This window comes from Schistocerca americana, chromosome 3 (assembly GCF_021461395.2).
Source record: "Schistocerca americana isolate TAMUIC-IGC-003095 chromosome 3, iqSchAmer2.1, whole genome shotgun sequence".
In the NCBI taxonomy this organism is placed as follows: Eukaryota; Metazoa; Arthropoda; class Insecta; order Orthoptera; family Acrididae; genus Schistocerca; species Schistocerca americana.
The window spans coordinates 782,220,133-782,245,123 of record NC_060121.1 but is presented as its reverse complement, the minus strand read 5'-3'; the positions used below and the strand labels follow the sequence as shown (position 1 = coordinate 782,245,123).

At 47.3% G+C, this 24,991-nt stretch overlaps 1 protein-coding gene across 1 annotated transcript in view; it reads left to right on the top strand.

Moving 5' to 3' along the window:
- The first annotated feature begins 19,083 nt into the window (after window positions 1-19,083).
- LOC124605634 (sodium-coupled monocarboxylate transporter 1) overlaps window positions 19,084-24,991 on the top strand; it is a 327,470-nt gene continuing 321,562 nt past the window's right edge. The window contains exon 1 of the mRNA XM_047137452.1: window positions 19,084-19,180. The gene's annotated coding sequence lies outside the window, so the exon portion shown is untranslated. The remainder of the gene's footprint in view (window positions 19,181-24,991) is intronic.

Sequence of the window (24,991 nt, the reverse complement as noted above, 5' to 3'; positions counted from 1 at the left end):
CTGATGGTCACTTCCCATTTCAGTCATGGTTGCCGATGTCGTGGTGTTAACATTGGCGTATGCATCGGTGATTGACTGCGGAGGCCCATCGCTGGAAGTGTTCGGTGCACTGTGTATTCAGACATACTGCACTCTGCCCAGATTAAAGCCTGATGTTAGATCTATAACACTTCGCTGCTTGTTCTATTTTACTAGTCTGCCCAGCCTACGACGTCCGACGTCTGTAATGAGGGTTTATCGCCCAACACCACGACGTCTGGGCGTGGTTACACGGCAATCACGTGTTGAAGACACTCACCACAGCACTCCTCGTACACTCGACAAGTCATGTAGGTTACAAAATGCTCGTGTCGATCCTCCGGGCCATCACAATCTGCCCTCGGCCAAACTCAGACAGATCGCGCGCCTTCCTCATTCTAGAAACGGACAGCACGCCCACTGATACTACGTGCACCGTGCGTGTATCTGACAGGGGAACATCCCCATCGCACCCCCCTCAGATTTAGTTATAAGTTGGCACAGTGGATAGGCCTTGAAAAACTGAACACAGATCAATCGAGAAAACAGGAAGAAGTTGTTCAAAAAAAATGGCTCTGAGCACTATGGGACTTAACATCTATGGTCATCAGTCCCCTATAACTTAGAACTACTTAAACCTAACTAACCTAAGGACAGCACACAACACCCAGCCATCACGAGGCAGAGAAAATCCCTGACCCCGCCGGGAATCGAACCCGGGAACCCGGGCGTGGGAAGCGAGAACGCTACCGCACGACCACGAGATGCGGGCGAAGAGGTTGTGTGGAACTATGAAAAAATAAGCAAAATATACAAACTGGATCGTCCATGCCTAAGATAGGCAATATTAAGGGCATTGTAAGCCGAGGAGCGCCGTGGTCCCGTGGTTAGAGTGAACAGCTGCGGAACGAGCGGTCTTTAGTTCGAATCTGCCCTCGACTGAAAATTTTGCTTTCTTTATTTTCGCAAAGTTATGATCTGTCCGTTCGTTCATTGACGTCTCTGTTCACTGTAATAAGTTTAGTGTCTGTGTTTTGCGACAGCACCGCAAAACCGTGCGATTAGTTGACGAAAGAACGTGTCTCTCCAATGGGAACCGAAAACATTTGATCGCAAGGTCATAGGTAAACCGATTCCTCCACAGGAAAACACGTCTGATATATTCTATACGACAGCATGTGCGTCACATGACAGGAATATGCTGTCGACCCACCTAACTAGTACACTTGGCGAATGGGTAAAAAGATTCTTCTACCTTGCCCGATTTAGGTTTTCTTGTGGATGTAATAATCACTCCAAAAAAAGTGATGAAAACATAAGGGTTTATCACATAAACTGAAAATAAAAAGTTAAAATTTTCGGTCGAGGGGAGATTTGAACCAAAGACCTCTAGCTCCGCGGCTGTTCACGCTAACCACGTGACCACGACTCTCCTCGTCTCACACCGCCCTTAATATTGGCTATATTGCCCATGGACGACCCAGTTTGTATATTTTGCTTATTTTTTCATAGTTCCACACAACTTCTTCCTGTTTTCTCGATCGATCAGTTTTTCAAGGCCTATCCACTGTGCCAACTTATAACTAAATCTGAGGGGGGTGCGATGGGGAGGTTCCCTTGTGAGTAGCAGTTATTCCGCGCCAGGTGACGCGGTTATCGCCTGTACGGGTTTATATCGATAGTACGTCGGTGGTCACAATACTCTGCGTGATAAGTGTATACTTGTCAAGATGTCCAGGACGTTCTGACATGTACTGTAGTTCGCCACTATGCATGGCTTCTTTGTAAACTTACTCTTTGATTTCATTTATATGGTCAATGCTAACGCCACCTACCGGCGCTCGTATACTTCTTAATGGCTACAGTCACTTTAGCACTGGTTCTCCTCGAAAAGACAACGGCACTGTCAAATATGCCTATATGAGATCTCTATTATATTCAGCGTGTGTGCTCCGTTTCATGAGCTTTTCCTAAAATTTGATTCAAGTGTAAGTATGATATTAACTGAAAGTTCAGTATATGAATCCCAAATATACGTACTTATACACTATCTCATCAAAAGTATCTGGACACCTGACTGAAAATGACTTAAAAGTTCGTGGCACCCTCCATCGGTAATGCTGGAATTCAGTATGCTGTTGGCCAACCTTTAGCCTTGATGACAGCTTCCACTCTTGCAGGCGTATGTTCAGTCAGGTGCTAGAAGGTTTATTGGAGAATGGCAGCCCATTCTTCCGGAGTGCTGCACTGAGGAGAGGTATCGATGTTGGTCGGATAGGCCTGCCATGAAGTCCGCGTTCCAAAACGTCCCAAAGGTGTTCTATAGGATTCATGTCAGGACTCTGTGCAGGCCAGTACATTACAGGCATGTTATCGTCGTGTAACCACTCCGCCACAGGCGGTGCATTACGAACCGGTGCACGATCGTGCTGAGAGATGCAATCGCCATCCCCGAATTGCTCTTCAACAGTGGGAAGCAAAAAAGTGCATCAAACATCGGTGTAGGTCCGTGCTGTGATAGTGTCACGCAAAACAACAAGGGGTGCAAGCCCACTCCATGAAAAACATGACCACACCATAACACCACTGCCTCCGAATTTTACTGTTGGCATTACACACGCCGGCAGATGAGGTTCACCAGGCATTCGCCATACTCGCACCCTGCCATCGGATCGCCACATTGGGTACCGTGATTCGTCACTCCACGCAACGTTTTTCCACTGTTCAGTCGTCCAATGCTTACGCTCCTTACACCTAGCCAGCCGTCGTTTGGCACTTACCGGTGTGATGTGATGTGTGGCTTATGAGCAGCCATTCGACCATGAAATCCAAGTTTTGTCACCTCCTGCCTAACTGTCATAGTACTTGAAGTAGATCCTGATGTGATGGTTTGGGCAGACTTCTGCCTATTACATATTACGGCCCTCTTCAACTGTCGGTGGTCCCTGTCAGCGATCAGACGAGGTCGGCCTGTAGGCTTTCGTGCTGTACGTGTCCCTTCACGTCTCCACTTCACTATCACATGAGGAACATTGGACCTAGGGATGTTGAGGAGTGTGGAAATCACGCGTACAGACGTATCACACAAGTGACACCCAACCACCTGACCACGTTCGAAGTCCGTGAGTTCCGCGGAGCGCCCCATTCTGCTTTCTCAAGATGTCTAACGACTACTGAGGTCGCTGAGGTGGAGTACCTGGCAGTAGGTGGCAGCACAATGCACCTAATATGAAAAACGTATGTTTTTGGGGGTGTCAGGATACTTTTGATCACATAGTCTATGTGTATTTTTGTCATGTTTAATAGTTTTGTACACTCCAGCTTACAACTTCCGTCTGATGATGAAATTTTGAAACGCGTAACGCTTAACAAAGAACTGTGCGATCGAGACATTTCTATGTCTGAGACTTGTGCCGGTTCTGATTGGTAGTTTGCCTCTGCCGTGGATGCATTTCTCCCTTAAGTAATGTGGTTTCATGAGGTGTTGGGCGGTCGAGGTATTGAGACGCGTGTCTGCGCTCGTCGAAAAACAACTTGTCGAATTATCACAAGATACCGTTCCCTGCTCAGAATTATTCTTCAAACTACTAATACAGGTTCGTTGTAGACATTAGGTACGTAGACTCGAGGACTTCTTACCTCTCAAACATAAAGTATTCTGCCACGCACCCAATCAAAATTACGTCCGCCCTATTCATCCCTTCCCAAAGTGTGTCATCAGCCACGTTTAATTAGTCTTTTCTCACGGCTTCCACTTCAAAAAAATTGCTAAAAGTTAAAAAAGTTCGTCCAAGTAGTTGCTACTTCTCCCGTTACCGTCTTCCAATAGAGCTCTAAGTACTTGCGCACTACTTCGTTCTCCCTTTCCACCCTTCGGTTAAATGGGAAGTACTCAAAGTGTGTCCTCGTAGGTACAGTACGCAGTAATTTGACTGTTTACCGGATGTGTCAACGCTCTAATGTTCTAGCAACTTCAGATTGGAATCCTGAAATTCATCCGGTGCGACGCCTGCTACGGGAAGCAGAACTCGTATCAGGTGTTCCGCTGTTGCGTCAGCCGGTGAGCTGGCCCTGTGTGCATACCGACACGAAATGCCATAATGACGGAAATGTTTGCCCTCTGCGCTTTGGAACCTTCTCACACGACTGTGAGTGGTACTCTTCCTGGCAGGATTTAGGCACTCCTCTTTGATACACTAACAAATGGGGCAACTTCACTGGCGGTGTGGTCATAAGCATGTCTAAACACGATATCTGCTCTCTGCCATTGCGTGACGCTTCTAGAACGACTCATTTTATTGTGCTGATTCCAAACAATCGACTGGCACATACACAGCATTTCAATTCCATGAGTTACGTCAGCGGCAGAGGGCCACATGACAGCCTACTACTAGTTCTAAACCAATCACAGTGCACCAAAATTCCTTGTGTGCTCTTTTAAAGGGCAGGCTAGTACAATGTCCTGCAGAACTTATGGATGAGATAGTGTTAACTACTCAATGGAAATGAATGGAAGTGCGGGAGCACGTTGCCAGACGTCTCCTGCTCGTGCACAGATTGCTGGATATCACAGGGTGCGAGGTCAGAGTGACTGTAGCGTGTGAGGTGCCTCTTACGTGAGGAAGACATTTTTACCAGTTTCAGTAAATTATTGTCCCTTATTGATGTATTCACGATAGTTACGAAGTGCTGTAGTCCGTAGCCGGCCATGAGTCGGAGCGCATTTCCCACGCTGGCTGGCTAGGTGACGAAGCGACAACATGTCGCGCGTAATGGGGTGGGGCTCGGCGCTGGACCGTAGCAACTAGCGTCAGCCTGGGAAATATACATGATGGGAAGTATCGCCATCTTGGCGCCAAAGTCACCGATTTTGTTTATTTATATTTAATAATTAAAGTCATTTATGACAATATGAATACTAGGAGGAGCCTCTGGATGCTTAAAACTATTTATCATAATTTTGCCTCGTTAAAATTCACACCCGTTCATTAACAAATGCACATCTTAGTAAGTACGCAATTGATCAGAACTCCACGAACTGTGACAAAACTAGTAAGAGATACGGACTGCGCGCCAAAGTCGGCAGTCGGCGTTAAGAGCTCTTCCTGTCTTGTTCGATGGAAGCCATGCTCTCGGTTACGAGTAGTTCGTGACATAAGTGTTTCATTATTGATCTAATAGGAATAAAAGTGATATTACGGCGTTCTGAATGTTAATTTTTAGTAAATACACTCCTGGAAATTGAAATAAGAACACCGTGAATTCATTGTCCCAGGAAGGGGAAACTTTATTGACACATTCCTGGGGTCAGATACATCACATGATCACACTGACAGAACCACAGGCAGATAGACACAGGCAACAGAGCATGCACAATGTCGGCACTAGTACAGTGTACATCCACCTTTCGCAGCAATGCAGGCTGCTATTCTCCCATGGAGACGATCGTAGAGATGCTGGATGTAGTCCTGTGGAACGGCTTGCCATTCCATTTCCACCTGGCGCCTTAGTTGGACCAGCGTTCGTGCTGGACGTGCAGACCGCGTGAGACGACGCTTCATCCAGTCCCAAACATGCTCATTGGGGGACAGATCCGGAGATCGTGCTGGCCAGGGTAGTTGACTTACACCTTCTAGAGCACGTTGGGTGGCACGGGATACATGCGGACGTGCATTGTCCTGTTGGAACAGCAAGTTCCCTTGCCGGTCTAGGAATGGTAGAACGATGGGTTCGATGACGGTTTGGATGTACCGTGCACTGTTCAGTGTCCCCTCGACGATCACCAGTGGTGTACAGCCAGTGTAGGAGATCGCTCCCCACACCATGATGCCGGGTGTTGGCCCTGTGTGCCTCGGTCGTATGCAGTCCTGATTGTGGCGCTCACCTGCACGGCGCCAAACACGCATACGACCATCATTGGCACCAAGGCAGAAGCGACTCTCATCGCTGAAGACGACACGTCTCCATTCGTCCCTCCATTCACGCCTGTCGCGACACCACTGGAGGCGGGCTGCACGATGTTGGGGCGTGAGCGGAAGACGGCCTAACGGTGTGCGGGACCGTAGCCCAGCTTCATGGAGACGGTTGCGAATGGTCCTCGCCGATACCCCAGGAGCAACAGTGTCCCTAATTTGCTGGGAAGTGGCGGTGCGGTCCCCTACGGCACTGCGTAGGATCCTACGGTCTTGGCGTGCATCCGTGCGTCGCTGCGGTCCAGTCCCAGGTCGACGGGCACGTGCACCTTCCGCCGACCACTGGCGACAACATCGATGCACTGTGGAGACCTCACGCCCCACGTGTTGAGCAATTCGGCGGTACGTCCACCCGGCCTCCCGCATGCCCACTATACGCCCTCGCTCAAAGTCCGTGAAGTGCACATACGGTTCAGTTCCACGCTGTCGCGGCATGCTACCAGTGTTAAAGACTGCGATGGAGCTCCGTATGCCACGGCAAACTGGCTGACACTGACGGCGGCGGTGCACAAATGCTGCGCAGCTAGCGCCATTCGACGGCCAACACCGCGGTTCCTGGTGTGTCCGCTGTGCCGTGCGTGTGATCATTGCTTGTACAGCCGTCTCGCAGTGTCCGGAGCAAGTATGGTGGGTCTGACACACCGGTGTCAATGTGTTCTTTTTTCCATTTCCAGGAGTGTAGATACTCCAAAGTTGATCTACAGCAATTTCAGATAATTAGCTTCCACCGACAGAGACATCCAATGCGCCAATGAAGAATCTGCACGGGACGACATTTACGAGAGCTGCACCGCGCACAGGTAGGAGGAAATCCGACGACACGACCCACCAAGGCGGATCAAGGAAGGTCCGACTTATACTCGCAAATTCCGGGTGGAAATGCTGACCAGTTATACTGTACGTCACATATACCACCCTCTACGGACTCGCGGCTGACTTATAACAATATCAGTTTAGAAGCGAGGGGATCTTGCAAGCGCCAAACTGGCCTGCCCCTGCAACACGGGGCAATTGGAGGAAGGGGAAAAGACAGCGCGTGCCAATCAGCGTGTAGTTATGCTGAACAGTGGTGATGTTCTTCTTTATAACATGACCTGGAGACTACATTTGAATGACTTCACGCGGCGAACACTTGTCGGGAAACAGGTAGAAGAACGAAGTGTGATGAAAGTAGCCCAGGAATTTTGAATTGTTTACAGCACTGATTCAGGTGTATGCGATGCTTTCTCAATCACAGGCACTGCTGCTCAAAGGCATCAAACATAACACTTAACGGGACTACTAGGCACGCAATCTCACGCTTCATAGTGGCATGACGTCTGCATGTGGGTGGTCTCTCTGCCGACTACCAGCAGATTGTGTTCCGTTGACAGCCGCGGCACTGTTTGCGATGCTACCAACAGCATAGGGACTGCACCAATGGTGACTGGGGTCACGTGATACTTTCGGATGAGAGCAGATTCACCCTCAGTAGTGATTCTGAATGTTCCTTGATATGGCGAGAGGTGGGAACTAGAAATGCACCCAGGAACGTGATCGGTTTGCTGGTCCAGATGATACGGTGTGTAGAGTCGTGTATTTTTTTTTTTTTTTCCAGTCTAGTTTGATGCCGCCCGCCACGAATTCCTCCCCTGTGCTGACCTCTTTGTCTCAGTGTAGCACTTTCAACCTCCCCCCTGCGGGTCCGGGGATTAGAATAGGCCCGCGGTATTCCTGCCTGTCGTAAGAGGCGACTAAAAGGAGTCCATCCCCCTCACGGGGGTAGTTCGCGCCTGCGTCCGGAGACGGACGGTTCCACGACCTATCATCGTGGTCCTTTTGGTTTTTTCACTTCTCGTTTCTTTCTTCCTTCCTTTTGTTGGTTCCTTTCTTTGCTCTTCTCCACCTCACTGTCTTCCTTACTCTTTCCCTTGCCTTCTCCTTGCCTTCTCATTGCCTTTTTCTCCTTGCCTTCTCATTGCCTTTTTCTCCTTGCCTTCTCATTGCCTTCTTCCCCTTGCTTTCTCATTGCCTTCTTCTCCTTGCCTTCTCTGGTCTCCGCTTCGGCGTTTAAGACAGTCTGTCCTCTTTCTCCCTCTCTCTCTTCTTTTTCCTCTTCTTCCTTCCTCCCTGTGCGTGCCTGAAGGCCGACCCACGCGTTCGCACGCGTAGCCGGTGACGGGGTAACGCGTAAGTCCCCGCCCTGGGTAGACATGTAAGGCACGCGCGTACCCCCTGGTAAAGGCCAGGCCCGGGGAGGGGTGATTGCCTGAGCTGATACCTTCTGACCATGCCGATTGGTCCCTCCGTCTGTTTCTCGGGAGGTGTGACCTGAGGTGTAAACATTCACCTAAGGCGGGAGTGCCCTCTGAGAGGGTCCCCACAAGGAAGGAGCGCGCCATCGGAGACGCTGGCAATCATGGGGGATTCCTCCGCAATGGATTCTACTCCATCTCTTTCGACTTCGACCCAAAAACGGAAACGTGACCAGCCAACAGTGACAAAAGTACTACCGCCTGCCCCACAGTTCCTCGTAGTTTCTCGAACTGAGGACGGAAAGGATTTTTCCTCTGTCAACCCTTTCGTTATTCAGAAGGGCGTAGATGCCATAGCCGGATCTGTCAAATCCTGTACCAGGTTGCGTAACGGCACCTTATTACTAGAAACTGAGAATGCCTTTCAGGCACAAAAACTGCTTCGGGCCACCCTCCTGTACACGTTCCCTGTCCGGGTGGAGGCCCACCGAACTTTGAATTCGTCTCGTGGTGTGGTCTATACTGGCTCCCTCGACGGATTGACTGACGAGGAGCTTCAATCATTCCTCGCTGAGCAGGGCGTGACGGCTGTCCATAGGGTCATGAAAAAGGTCAACAATGACCTTGTACCGACCCGGACAATTTTCTTGACCTTCGATAGTGTTAAGCTGCCATCGCGCATCAAGGCGGGCTACGAGGTTATTTCTGTTCGCCCCTATATCCCGACACCTACGCGCTGCTACCAGTGTCAGCGTTTCAATCACACTCGACAGTCTTGTTCCAATGCGGCTAAATGTGTCACCTGTGGCAGGGATGCCCATGAGGGTGACTGTCCACCTCCGTCTCCTCGTTGTGTGAACTGTCAGGGTGACCATGCCGCATCCTCCCGCGACTGTCCTGTCTATAAGGAAGAACGCTGTATCCAGGAAATTCGGGTCAAAGAGAAAGTGTCCACCTCGGCTGCTCGCAAGCTATTGGCTAGTAGGAAGCCCACGCTGCTCCCAGCGGGGAAATACAGTACTGTCCTCGCCTCTCCTCGGACTACCCGGGAGGTAGCAACCCAGACATGCGATCTGACCTTCAGCACCACGGTCGTCCGTTCGGCCAGTGCTAAGATCGCGCGGTCGACGTCTCCTCTTCCTCCCATCACCCCACAGACACGAGCACCTTCCTCAGCTTCTGCTAAGACGAAGACGCCGAAGTCAGATGCACGGGCCTTCAAGAAGGAACCATCCCGTGCAGACTTCCTCCGTACCTCGACCTCCCAGCCTTCGGCCGGTACTTCCACTACACGTCCTTCCAAAAAGGCGCATAGGAAGCACAGTTCTCCTTCCCCGCCACGGCGCATTTCTTCTCTTGCGCCACCCAGCGGCTGCCGCCCCAGGCCGTCATCCGTTTCGCCTGGCCGCACCGCTGGTCGCCGTACATCTGGCCGTTCACTGGCGGAGGAAGCTCCCCCTCCCGGCCATCCTCCCGAGATGGCCGATGACCCTATAGACCCAATGGACGATGACTGTCCGCCTACTGATAGCGGCGGCAGTGCTCGCTCGAAGCCAGGCCCTAAGCGGCCTTCGAGGTGACCTCTCATCTTTCCTTTCTTACGATGGCACTTATTCACTGGAATATTCGCAGCATTCGCTCCAACCGAGAGGACTTGAAGTTGCTGCTCCGCTTGCACCGTCCGCTTGTCGTAGCCCTCCAGGAAACGAAGCTACGCCCATGCGATCAAATTGCCTTGGCACACTACACCTCTGTGCGTTTTGACCTACCCCCTGTGGTAGGTATCCCAGCTCATGGAGGGGTTATGTTGCTGGTCCGGGATGATATTTACTACGATCCCATCACGTTGCACACCGGCCTGCAGGCAGTTGCCATCCGCATTACTCTCCCCACTTTTACGTTTTCCTTTTGTACCGTTTACACTCCATCGTCATCTGCCGTTACCAGGGCAGACGTGATGCAACTTATTGCTCAGCTACCTGCACCATTTTTGTTAACTGGAGACTTCAATGCCCACCATCCCCTTTGGGGCTCTCCAGCATCCTGCCCGAGGGGCTCCTTGTTAGCAGACCTTTTCAACCAGCTCGATCTTGTCTGCCTCAATACTGGCGCCCCTACTTTTCTTTCGGACACATCTCACACCTATTCCCATTTAGACCTCTCTATATGTACTCCCCAACTTGCACGCCGGTTTGAGTGGTATGCACTTTCTGATACATATTCGAGCGACCACTTCCCGTGTGTTATCCATCTCCTGCAGCATACCCCCTCTCCGTGCTTCTCTAATTGGACCATCTCCAAGGCAGACTGGGGGCTCTTCTCTTCCCGGGCGACCTTTCAGGATCAAACCTTTACAAGCTGCGATCGTCAGGTCGCACACCTCACGGAAGTCATTCTCGCTGCTGCTGAATATTCCATCCCTCACCCTCCTTCTTCTCCACGTCGCGTACCGGTCCCCTGGTGGACCGCAGCATGTAGAGACGCTTTACGTGCTCGTCGACGTGCTTTACGCACATTTAAACGCCACCCTACAGTGGCGAATTGTATCAATTATAAACGATTACGTGCTCAGTGTCGTCGTATTATCAAAGAAAGCAAGAAAGCCAGCTGGGCTGCTTTCACAAGCACCTTCAACAGTTTTACTCCTTCTTCTGTTGTCTGGGGTAGCCTGCGCCGGCTATCTGGCACTAAGGTCCACTCACCAGTTTCTGGCTTGAAGGTCGCGAATGACGTCCTTGTGGCCCCTGAGGCTGTCTCCAATGCCTTCGGCCGCTTTTTCGCAGAGGTTTCGAGCTCCGCTCATTACCACCCTGCCTTCCTCCCCCGCAAACAGGCAGAGGAGGCTAGGCCACCTAACTTCCGCTCCTCGAATTGTGAAAGTTATAATGCCCCATTCACCATGCGGGAACTCGAAAACGCACTTGGCCGATCACGGTCCTCTGCTCCAGGGCCAGATTCTATTCATATTCAGATGCTGAAGAACCTTTCTCCTGCGGGTAAAGGTTTTCTTCTTCGTACATACAATCGCATCTGGATTGAGGGACATGTTCCCGCATGCTGGCGCGAGTCTATTGTTGCCCCGATTCCTAAGCCGGGGAAGGACAAGCACTTGCCTTCCAGTTATCGACCTATCTCGCTTACCAGCTGTGTCTGTAAAGTGATGGAGCGAATGGTTAACTCTCGATTGGTTTGGCTGCTCGAGTCTCGACGCCTACTTACCAATGTACAATGTGGATTTCGTAGGCGCCGCTCTGCTGTTGACCATCTGGTTACCTTATCGACCTTCATTAAGAATAACTTCTTGCGGAAGCGCCCGACCGCGGCTGTGTTCTTTGATTTGGAGAAGGCTTACGACACCTGTTGGAAGGCGGGCATTCTCCGCACCATGCATACATGGGGCCTTCGCGGTCGCCTCCCTCTTTTTATTCGTTCCTTTTTAATGGATCGAAGTTCAGGGTACGTGTGGGTTCTGTCCTGTCCGACACCTTTCGCCAGGAGAATGGGGTGCCACAGGGCTCCCTTTTCGTGGACGATTTTACCATCTATTGCAGCGCGCAGTGTACATGTTTCCTGGAGAGCTGTCTTCAGCGTTCTCTTGACCGTCTTTACTCCTGGAGTGTCGCCAATGGCTTCCGTTTTTCTGCCGAGAAGACGGTCTGTATTAACTTCTGGCGCTACAAAGAGTTTCTCCCACCGTCCTTACGACTCGGTCCCGTTGCTCTCCCAATCGTGGAGACAACCAAATTTTTAGGCCTTACATTTGACAGGAAACTTAGCTGGTCTCCACATGTGTCATATTTGGCTGCCCGTTGTACCCGTTCTTTAAATGTCCTCCGTGTTCTCAGTGGTCTGTCGTGGGGAGCGGATCGAACCGTCCTACTTCGTCTATATCGGTCGATCGTCCGCTCCAAGCTGGATTATGGGAGCTTCGTATACTCCTCTGCACGGCCATCCATCTTACGCCGCCTCAACTCCATACAACATCGGGGTTTACGACTTGCGATCGGAGCATTTTATACCAGTCCCGTAGAGAGTCTTCATGCTGACGCTGGCGAATTGCCACTCACCTACCGGCGCGATATACTGCTTTGTCGGTATGCCTGTCGGCTACTGTCAATGCCCGACCATCCGTCTTATCGTTCCTTTTTTGACGACTCTCTTGACCGTCAATACGGGTTGTATGTCTCTGCCCTGCTACCCCCTGGCGTTCGCTTTCGTCGCCTCCTCCAACACCTTAATTTTTCACTCCCTGCAACCTTTCGAGTGGGCGAGAGCCGCACGCCACCTTGGCTCCAAGCTCAGGTCCGCGTTCACCTCGACCTCAGCTCGCTCCCAAAAGAGGTCACCCCCGGTTCGGTCTACCACTCCCGTTTTTTGGAACTTCGTTCGAAGTTCATCGACATGACTTTCATTTATACAGATGGCTCTAAGACCAATGACGGGGTCGGGTGTTCCTTTATTGTCGAGGCACAAAGTTTCAAATACCGGCTCCATGGCCATTGTTCGGTCTTCACAGCTGAGCTCTTTGCCCTCTACCAGGCTGTTCTTTACATCTGCCGCCACCGACATTCTGCTTATGTCATCTGCTCCGACTCCCTGAGCGCCATCCAGAGCCTCAGTGATCCGTACCCGGTTCACCCTTTTGTCCACCGGATCCAACGCTCTCTTCAGCAGCTGGTGGACGTCGGTTCTCCAGTTAGCTTTATGTGGGTTCCTGGCCATGTCGGTATCCCCGGGAACGAAGCTGCAGATGCCGCGGCCAAGGCAGCGGTCCTCCAGCCTCGGACAGCTTCTTGTTGCGTCCCTTCGTCCGATTTTAGCAGGGTGATTTGTCGGCGTATCTCATCTCTGTGGCATGTCGATTGGGCTGCACTTACCGACAACAAGCTTCGGGCCTTAAAACCTCTTCCCGTGGCTTGGACGTCCTCCTCACGCCCTTCTCGGCGGGAGGAGGTCGTTTTAGCCCGGTTAAGAATTGGACACTGCCGGTTCAGCCATCGCCATCTGCTGACGGCTGCGCCGGCGCCGTTCTGCCCATGTGGGCACTTGCTGACGGTTAGACACATTTTAATGTCCTGTCCAGATCTTAACACACTGCGCCTCGATCTTAACCTGCCAAATACTTTCGATGCCATTTTAGCGGATGACCCACGAGCAGCTGCTCGTGTTCTTCGTTTTATCAATTTGACAAACCTCGCTAAGGACATTTGATGATGCTGTTTTTTAATCCTATGCCTGTCAGTCTGTCTTTTATCGTGTTTTCCCTTTTAGTTGGTGTGGCCAACTTGTGCCTCGCGGTGCATTCTTAGAGTAGTCAGGGCGCTAATGACCATTGAAGTTGTGCGCCCTAAAACCACAAAAAAAAAAAAAAAAAAAAAACTTTCAACCTATGTCCTCGATTATTTTCTCCCTCTAATAACACGGAAGTTATTTCCTGACTTCCTAACACATCTCCTATCTTCCTATCTCTTCTTCTTGTTAGTCTTTCCCATTTACTCCTTTCATCGCCTATTATGCGGAGAACATCCTCATTTCTTACCTTATCAGTCCACCAAATTTTCAACATCCTTCTCAAATGCTTCGATTTCATTCATTTCCGGCATCCCTACAGTGCATGTTTCATTACCATACAGTGCTGAGCTCCAAACGTACATTCTGAGAAATTTCTCCCTCATATTAAGGCCTATGCTTGATACTAGCAAACTTCTCTTGGCCAGGAGTGCCAATTTTGCCAGTGCTATTTATGCCCTCCATGTTCCGTCCACCTGGGTAGTTTTGCTGCTCAGGTAACAGAATTCCTGAACTTCGTCTGCTTCGTAATCATCAGTTCTGGCGATAAGTTTCGCGCTGTTATTAATTTCTGCTACTTCTTATTACTTTCCTCTTTCTTCGGTTTACTCTCAGCCCATGTTCTGTTTCATTAGCCTGTTCACCACATTCAGCAGCTCCTGGAATTCTTCGTCACTTTCGCTGAGAATAGCAGCGTCATCAGACAATCTTCTCATTGGTCTTTCAGCTTGAATTTTAATCCCACTCTTGAATATTTATTTGCGTCATTGCTTACGGGTTGAACATTAGTGGCGACAGATCTGTGTTACACCCGTTATAATCCGAGCTCTTCGTTATTGGTCTTCCAGTCTCATTATTCCCTCTTGGTTGTTATACATATTGTGTATTACCGCTACTTTTCGGAGAATCTTGCCCCATTTTACATTGAAGAGCGATCCTATGAACGTGTACAGATTTTTCTTCAATCTTGCTTCCATTATCAACCGCAACGCCAGAGCTGCCTCTTGTGCCCTTATCTTTCCTAAAGCCAAACTCATCATCTAACAGATCAAGTAGCACGTTCTCAATTTTCTGGTCCATTCTCCTGTGTAATATTCTTGTAAGCAACTTGAATGCATAAAGTGTTTTGCTGGTTGTACGATAATTCTCGGGCATGTTTGCTCTTGCTATTTTCGGAATTGTGTAGATGATGTTTTTCCGAAAGTATGATGGTATATTGGCAGTCTCATACATCGTACACACTGAAGTGAAGAGTCGTTTTGCTGCCACTTCCTTCAATGAATTCAGAAACCCTTATGGAATGTTATGTATCGCTTTTGCCTTATTTGATCTTAAGTCGTCAAAACCTCTTTTAAATTCTGACTCTAATAGTAGATCCTCTATCTCTTACCTGTCGACTAATGCTTCTTTTTCTATCACGTCATCATACATGCCGTTCCTCTCATAGAGGCCTTCAGAGTAATCTTCCCACCTATCTGATCTCTCCTCGGCACTATTGAATTCCCCTTTGACTCTTAATTTTACAATCCTTGCTTTTAATTTCACCGAAGATTGTTTAGAGTTTTCTGTATGCTGAGTCAGTCCTCCAGTCGATTTTTCATGTAGCCATTCCGCCTTAGCTTAATTGCTCTTTTTGATTCCTAAGCGATTGTATTTCTGTATTTCGGAATTTCCATAAACACTTTTGTACTATCTTCTTTCGTCGATCAGCTGAAGTATTTCTTATATTAAGCATGGTTTCTTCGCAGTTGCCTTCCTTTTCAACTTCCATGAGTACCCTTTTTAGAGCTGTCCGTTCTTCTTCAACTGTATTGTCTATTGAGTTATTCACTATCACAGTATCTACAGTCTCAGACAACTTCAAGCATATCTCTTTATTCAAAAAATGGTTCAAATGGCTCTAAGCACTCAGGGACTTAACATCTGAGGTCATCAGTCCGCTAGACCTAGAACTACTTAAACCTAACTAACCTAAGGACATCACACACATCCATGCCCGAGGCAGGACCGTTGCGGTTGCGCGGTTCCGGACTGCAGCGCCTAGAACCGCTCGGCCACCCGGACGGCTCTTTTATTCCTTATTACTTCCGTACTGATTCTTCCTCACTAATATCTTCGGCCTACTTTAAATGATTACTAAATCATGATCTGAGTCGAGCTCCATTCTTGGGTACGCTTTATAGTCCGATATCTGATTTCGGAATCTCTGCGTGACTATGATGATATAACTTGGAACTTCCCGAATCTCCTAGCGTTTCCCACGTATACCTGCCCCTCTTCCATGCTTGAGTAGTGTGTTTGCTATTACTAGGTGAAATTTATTGCAGAATTCGATCAGTCTTCCTCCTCTGTCATTCCTATGAGAAAGTCCATATTCTCCTGTAACCCTTTCTTCTACTTCTTCATCTATAACCGCATTCTAGTCTCCCATGATTATTTGATTTTCATCTCCCTGTATGTACTGAATTACCGGTTCAATATTCTCATATACGTTTTCCATCTCTTCGCCGGCCAGTGTGGCCGAGCGGTTCTAGACGCTACAGTCTGGAACCGTGCGACCACTACGGTCGCAGGTTCGAATCCCGCCTCGGGTTTGGATGTGTGTGATGTCCTTAGGTTAGTTAGGTTTAAGTAGTTCTAAGTTTTAGGGGACTGATGACCTCAGATGTTAAGTCCCATAGTGCTCAGAGCCACTTGAACCACTTTTTTTTTAACTGCTCACAGGAACTCAATTTCTGCCCTACCTTCCTATTCCTAAAGAATCCAAACACTTTATGCCATTTTCTGGTGCTGTTAACGTTATTCTATATTCGTCTGACCAGGAATATTTGTCTTCTTCTCATTTCACTTCACTGACCACTGTATCTAGATTGAACCTTAACATTTCCAGTTTCAGATCTTCTAGCTTTCCTACCACGTTCAGACTTCTGACATTCAGTACTCCGATTCGTACCGAGCGAGGTGGCGCAGTGGTTAGCGCACTGGACTCGCATTCGGGAGGACGACGGTTCAATCCCGCGTCCGGCCATCCTGATTTAGGTTTTCCGTGATTTCCCTAGATCACTTCAGGCAAATGTCGGGATGGTTCCTTCGAAAGGGCACGGCCGATTTCCTTCCGCATCCTTCCCTAATTCGAGCTCGTGCTCCGTCTCTAATGACCTCGTTGTCGACGGGACATTAAACACTAATCTCCTCCTCCTCCTCCGATTCGTAGAACGTTACCCTTTCTTTGGTTACGTAATCTGTTTCTCATGGTGACCTCCGTCTTGGCACTCCCCTCTGAGATCCGAATGGAGACTAGTCCGGAATCTTTTGCAAGACACTTTTTCAGTTACAGTCCATATATCCTGTGGATTCGCGGTATGTGTCTAATGCAGTGATTTCCGTTGCCTTCTGCATCCTCAAGCCGTTGATGATTACTGATTCTTCCGCCTTTTAGGGACAGTTTTCCATTGCGAGAGCAAGAGAGTGCCCTGAACCTCTGTCCGTTCCTCCCGTCTCTTTGACAAGACTGTTGGCAGAATGAAAGTCACTTCTTGTAGCGAAAGTCTACGACCGCCATTGCTGATGAGTTTTATTCAAAATTTAAGCAGTGGCGGGGTTCGAACCCAGGACGTTTTGATTACTAGCTAAAGACGCCCCCCCTTTTTTATCGCTATTGTTCTCGGCATTTTGTGTGGGCCGGCGTCGGATGATACGTGTTCAAGTTGATCGTTGAATACTTAACTCAGTTTTTTGTTACAAGGGGCAGCCATCCTTTCTGACCGAACTCTCTGAGCTACCGTGCCGGCGTACCCCTACGCAGGCGTGGGTGTACAGACCTTCAAACCTTTGGACTCAGTATAGTCACCGGTCAACATTATTATAATGTTCGCCGGGTGCAAGTCTTTCGATTTGACGCCACTTCGGCGACTTGTGCGTCGATGGGGATGAAATGATGATGATTAGGACAACCCAACACCCAGTTCCTGAGTGGAAAAATCTCCGACCCAGCCGGAAAACGAACCCGGGCCTTTAGGATTGATATTCTATCACGGATATAAAATGTAGACTGTCAATGGCAAGGAAAGCGTTTCTGAAGAAGAGAAATTTGTTAACATCGAGTAAAGATTTAAGTGTCAGGAAGTCTTTTCTGTAAGTATTTGCATGGAGTGTAGCCATGTATGGAAGTGAAACGTGGACGATAAATAGTTTAGACAAGAATAGAATAGAAGTGTTCGAAATGTGGTGCTACAGAAGAATGCTGAAGATTAGATGGGTAGATCACATAACTAATGAGAAGCTGTTGAATAGAACTTGAGAGAAGAGAAATTTGTGGCACAACTTGACTAGAAGAAGGGATCGATTGGTAGGGCATATTCTGAGGCATCAAGGGATCACCAATTTAGTATTGGAGGGCAGCATGGAGGGTAAAAATAGCAGGGGGAGACCAAGAGATGAATATACTAAACAGATTCAGAAGGATGTAGGTTGCAGTAGGAACTGGGAGATGAAGAAGCTTGCACAGCATAGAGTAGCATGGAGAGCTGCATCAAATCTGTCTCTGGACTGAACAACAACAACAACAACATTCTGTCGCGCTGACCACTCAGCTACCGGGGGCGGATCAACATTATTATGGTTCAAATGGCTCTGAGCACTACGCAACTTAACTTCTGAGGTCATCAGTCGCCTAGAACTTAGAACTACTTAAACCAAACTAACCTAAGGACATCACACACACCCATGCCCGAGGCAGGATTCGAACCTGCGACCGTAGCGGTCGCTCGGCTCCAAACTGTAGCACCTAGAACCGGACGGCCACACCGGCAGGCGGAATGTTTGGACCGACGTATTACATCGACATGCACCAATGACCATTCAGCCGTTGTCAACCGTGCTTTTGGAGGAATAGAACACCCTACCATTAGAAATCGTTACGAACCGTGTAGTCAGCATGGGTGTACCTTGCAAAACGTGCACTCTCGGCGTTGATGATTACACATGCTGTTCAGAACCATGTCCCGACTTTTGTAATGTCCAGGGGACCATCATAAATCACGGCAGTTTCGTTATTGTCTTTGTATAAAAGTGTTCTGTCTCATTGTGTATTTCTTTCAGTTCTGTATTACGCTGTAACAGTTCTTTCTGTGTATGGTTCAAATTTAATCGAGCTGTATTTACAGGGTAGTGACACATGTGAAAACACACCGGTGAGTTCACTAATGAACTTCACGGGAACTCTCCAGGCACATAATTGTTTGGTTACACTAGTCTGTACCTCATTTCATCCGCTAATGACACCCCGACCGGCAAAAGCAACTTACGTACCCTGCCACTAATAATTCGGAGGAACTGCCCACGGACAACGGGAACCGCGACGCTGTGGAATCCAACAACCGGCCGATCTGGCCGCTCGCCCGTTGGCTTGTGGCGGGCAGCGGAGCCAACCGAGTGAAGGCCGCGGAAGCGACCGCCCCCGCGTCGCACGGGAAGCGCTGACGAGTCAACCCCCGGCACGTGCGCGCATGCGCGCTCGCCCGCTCCGGCGGCATGGGTCTCGCCGCGGGGCTACGCCGTGGTCAGTCCGTCGCGAGACGTCGCCGTGTTAGCGCGTGGTGTTGTCTCCTGCTCTCGCGGAGAGCGTCTGTCGGGCACCCGCCACCACGCCGCTCCAGCATACGCCAGGTGAGTCGCGTGGAGCCCGCCCGTGTTTACAAATAGTCGCGCGCTGTAACTGCCGCCAATTTCTAAACAACAACAGCAAATATATCAGTTCCTTGTTGTGATGCACATCGTGATACGTAGCACATTCTCCATTGTGAACCAGTATCAGTCTCCGGACAAATGTAAAAAACTACAGTTTCGTTTTGCGATGCTCCTCTTCACGCAAGAGAACAATATTATACAGAGAAAGAGTTCTTGACGCTGAAGCTGCGTGTGAAGGTTTGCGACAAGTTTAGAAATGGAATGGTAGAATGAAAATAACGGATAGGAAAATCAAAATCAGAGTATGGATGAAATCGTAAGATCTGAGGCGAGACGAAAAGACTATTAAAAATAATTGGAAGAGAAACAAATCCGCAAACTGATTGTTGTAGGATATAAGCAAATCTAATCGTTACTAATCGCTCTTCTATTGTAAGGAAGTTAGAACATACCTCAGTTTCCTTTGAAACGAAAGCTTTTTTTTTTTCCTGCTTCTCTGCGTTTTGTGTCTGATATGTTGTTTCCTTTCATGGACTGTTCTTGGTAAAAAAAAATTCTATAGCCAAGATCACATAAATATTTCATTTTCAGCGACCGGTTTCAACAGACTTTGCTACTATTTTACGGTCTATAACACAGTGCATGTACTTGGAATATATCTCTTATCATGATTTATGACGTAATGTTTGAGAAAAAAGTTTTTTGTTGTACATTACCAGAAACGGAAACACAAACTGAACATATACACGTCTTTAAAAAATGTTTTTTCACAAGGTGTTCATTGTGAGTTGGAACCTCATGCCAAGTTGTATTATTAGTGGATAAAAGGCAGCTCATTTCCAACTCACAATGAACGCGTTTTGTAACAAAAATTTTCTAAGGGGTGCAGTTTCCATTTCCGATTCTTGTAACGCCAGACCAGAAACTTTTTTCTCAAATATTGCACCATAAATCATGATAGGAGATATATTCCGTGTATATGCACTATATTACAGACAAGAAGATGACATAAAAGTCTGTCGAAAATGACGAAGTATTTATGCGATTTGGCTGTAGAAAGTTTACCAAGTAAAAAGATCGCTCCTTCTCATTTCTCAACAGGAGAACATTCAGTCGGACGGTTTTTGATCGTCTGTAATGTATTTTTTATACACTTAAATGCAAATGATTACAAGAAGCAATTTAATTGTCGGGTAGAATGTGATAGTATGAGAGAATACATTATCCTTACAAAAGAAAATATTTGTGTATATACTACATACTTGAAAGGCTAACGTGCTACTGTTAAGCAAAGCGAAATGCTTTGGGCATAAATGTAAGGTTGCAAGAGCCTTTTTGTTTTGGATATATACTTCGGTAAAAGGATTAGAGGTCATGATTTCGAATACTCGTATTGGTATATGAACTTATTTTTCAAACGCCGAAAAGTAATAAATTCTTTTTCGCTGCGAATGTAGTTTCCGTAGGCCTAATGTTTGTTGTTGGATGCATGCGTTTTTAGACATTGTCGAATATTGTGGAATTTAATGTAGGAAATAGTCTTAAGTACTTAAAAGCGCCCGTTTTCTCTCTGTAGCAGCGATGGATAAGACGCGTCTCGCAGCAACAGTCTGTATTCTGGACCAGCTGTAGACAAATAGAATACGGAGAGTAAACTTCTGAGGTCATAGGGCGACGTATCTAGGTGCCCGATCACAGTCGACAAAGCAACTCGTAATGAACTGCGTGCGCACTAAGTTGAAATTCGTGTTTGTCACAACAATGGACAGCTTAGCAGTAGTGAAGCAAAATGGCCCTAATCATAGAGATGACTGAAGCTTATGTTAAGCATGATGCTAACACCCGTGTGAAGATGTCCTCAACTTTTACACTTGAAAACAAGAGACTTTGCCGAGGACAATAGAGACACTGAAAAGTCGACTTGTTCCTAAACTTTAACCTTGGCAGACTGGCGAGACTCGAAAAAGTCTTTCTGGCTGCCGGATGTTCTCACGGCTCCGGCGCACACACTGGCTTTGTCGACACCATTGTCGCTTCCAAAATCCGCTGAAGTAATTTATGCGATGACTGACTTTGCGACAATGAACTGCAGAGAGAAAATTTCGGTAATCAGTGCACAGACGTATTACGTTAGTGCGTAAGTTCGTAGCGTTTTTCTTTTACATGTTGGTATGCCGGTTGCTATGGTTCATTTATCGACTGTCATTTTTTATTTGTAGTTAACTGTTGCTACTTCAATTTACTTATTGTCGTTTGGAGATAGAGTGGAGCTGTGGACGCTAGGAAATGGGGTGTGAAATGGAGAAATCTGAACATTTCCGACATATTCTTCTCTTTAAGTTCAGCAGCAGCTCAGGCAGCCAGAAACATTTGCGCCGTGTATGGGAATATTGCCATTGGACAGCACACGACAAGAAAATGATTTTTTCGTTTTCAAGAAGATCATTTTGACCTTAGTGACCACGTTCAGCAAGACCTTCGGGGTTTGTTGAAGATCGTTTAAACGGTGATCCACATCAGTGTAGTCAAGAACTAGCAAATGTGATGATCTGTGGTCATTCCACCATCGTGCGGCATTTGCACGCAGTGGGGAAGGTCCAAAAATCGGGTGTACGGGTACTACATGCTCTAGAATCTAGACCAATATCACAAAAATTAGAGCCTGGCCATAAGTGCATCTCTGTTTGCTCCTCAAGCCGACGATTCCTATCCTGTAGCGTTACTGGTGAAGAGAAATGGTGTCTTTATGATGACGTAAGCAAAAGAAAGGGATGGTTTAACCAAACAAAGCAGCAACTCGCCGTACAAAGACCTGCGTGCATCCACAAAATGTAATGTTATGTATCTAGTGGCACTGCGACGGTGTGGTGTACTGCGAATTGCTTCCCCGAGATGTAACCATCACTGCTGACAGTTACTGTCAACAGCTGAGACGTCTTGCAGACGCGGTCCAAGAACGACTAAGAAGACTGTGTGAAATACGATAAGACCCCCCCGCATTCTGCTAGACTGACAAAAACCTTTATACAGAGGATGGACTGGGAAGCCATTCCGTCCCTATCTTATTCACCTGATCTTGCACCCCCTGATTTTCATCTTTTCCAGTCTCTATCGAACAACCTTCTCTTAACTTTCTTTCCGGATGAAAATGCACTCCGGACATCGCTCGAAGAGTTCTTCGCCTCAAAACCACATCTTTATAGTACCGGAGTCGAAAGTTACCCCAGCGTTGGCAGACTCTTGTATATTATTGATGATTAAAGCCTCTGGAATGTGTATCTGTTGTATTTATTAAGTTCATGGAAAAACGATACGTATGTATTTCATCTACATCTACATGATTACTCTGCAATTCACATTTAAGCGCTTGGCAGAGGGTTCATCGAACCACAATCATACTATCTCTCTACCATTCCACTCCCGAACAGCGCGCGGGAAAAACGGAACATCTAAACCTTTCTGTTCGAGCTTGATTTCTCTTATTTTATTTTCATGATCATTCCTACCTATGTAGGTCGGGCTCAACGAAATATTTTCGCATTCGGAAGAGAAAGTTGGTGGCTGAAATTTCGTAAATAGATCTCGCCGCGACGAAAAACGTCTTTGCTTTAAAGACTTCCATCCCAACTCGCGTATCATATCTGCCACACTCTCTCCACTATTACGTCAAAACGAGCTGCCCTTTTTCGCACCCTTTCGATGTCCTCCGTCAACCCCACCTGGTAAGGATCCCACACCGCACAGCAATATTCTAACAGAGGATGAACGAGTGTAGTGTAAGCTGTCTCTTTAGTGGACTTGTTACATCTTGTAAGTGTCCTGCCAATGAAACGCAACCTTTGGCTCGCCTTCCCCACAATATTATCTGTGGTCTTTCCAACTGAAGTTGTAGATTGTCACCCAGGTCATTTATATAGATGAGGAACAGCAGAGGTCCCAGGACGCTTCCCTGGGGAACACCTTCACTTCAATTTTACTTCTACAACCAAGTAGCCTCAGTACTTCACGCCTTTAACTATGAATGAAGAGAAATTTGTCTGTACCTGGAGGCCAATCTGAACTGAAAAAGTATTATGTCTGGTGATGAATCTGTTACTTTGCACTTCAATGGTGAGTAACAGGAACGAAAGTTCCTGTTGCTCCAATACTGAGTTACAACAAATGCGATACGTGCTGTGCACAGGCCACACATGAGGAATAAGGTTGTAACAGTGACATTATTGGTGCTGGTATAAGGTATGACCTTCACGCGCAGACGGTTAGAACATTAATCTCCCCCCCCCCCCCCCCCATTCTCTCTCTCTCTCTCTCTCTCTCTCTCTCTCTGTGTGTGTGTGTGTGTGTGTGTGTGTGTGTGTGTGTGTGTGTGGGGGGGGGGGGGGTGTCGTTGAACTGCTGCAAAATATATTTACGTAATCTAGGCTAATTTCTTAATCAGAGTGCTTACGAAAAATTTGTTTGAATCTCAAGACAGGGTGACAGAATTATATTAGCTGAACTTCGGTTTGAGATCGGCTTTACATGGTTAGAGAGTGGCACAACGCTAAGCACTTAGTTTGTATCTTGAAGAAAGTTTCTCGTTTCAGAAAACTTCACCTCTACATCTACATGATTTCTCTGCAGTTCACAATTCAGTGCGTGGCAGAGGGTTCATCGAACCACCTTCAAGCTTTTTCTCTACCGTTCAACTCTCGAAATCTTTCCGTGCGAGCTCTGATACGTCACATTTTATGATGAAGATCATTGGTCCATATGTAGGTGTACGCCAACAAAATGTTTTCACACACTGAGGAGAAAGTGTTGACTCAAATTTCATGAGACGATCCTGCAGCAACGAAAAACGCCTTTGTTTTAATGGCTGCCACCCCAATTCGTGTATCACATCTGTGACATTCTCTCCCATATTTCCGGTAATATTAAACGAGGAGTAGTTCTTTGGATTTTTTCAATGTCTTCCACCAATCCCACACCGTACAGCAATACTCATGAAGAGGGCAAACAAGCATAGTGTAAGCAGTTTCTCTAGTAGACCTGTTGCATTTTCTAAGTGTTCTGCCAACAAATCGCAGTCTTTGGTTTGCTTTCCCCACAACATTATCTACGTAACTGCTTCAGTTTGTCATTCGTAATTTTACTCCCTAAGTATTACATGAATTTACATCCATTATATTTATGTGTTTATCGTGTAACCGAAATTTAGTGGATCCTTTTTAGTACTGATGTGGATAACTTCACATTTTTCATTATTTAGAATCGTTGCCACTTTTCGCACCATACAGGTATCTTGACCAAATTAGTTTGCAGTTGCTTTTGATCGTGTGATAACTTTACAGGACGGTAAATGGCAGCACCATCTGTAAACAATCTAAGACGGAAGATTGTCTCCTAAATCATTTATATAGATTAGAGCCTTTAATACTTTCTTGATGAACGCTATATGTATTACTTCTGTTTTACTCGATGACTTACCATCAGTTACTACGAACTGTGACCTCTCTGACAGGAAATCGCGAATCCAGTCGCATAATACACAATACTCCATAAGCACGTAATTTGACCACAAACCTTTTGTGAGATGCGGTGTCAAAAGCCTACTGGAAATATAAGTATATGAAATCAATTTGACATTCCCTTTCGATAGCACTCGTAATTCTTTGTCAATAAATCGTTTTCGTCCAGGTAATTCATAGTGTTCGAACAGAGTATATGTTCCAAAATCCTACTGCAAATCGACGTACCGATATGGGCCTATAATTCAGCAGGTTACTCTTATTTCCCTTCTTGAGTACC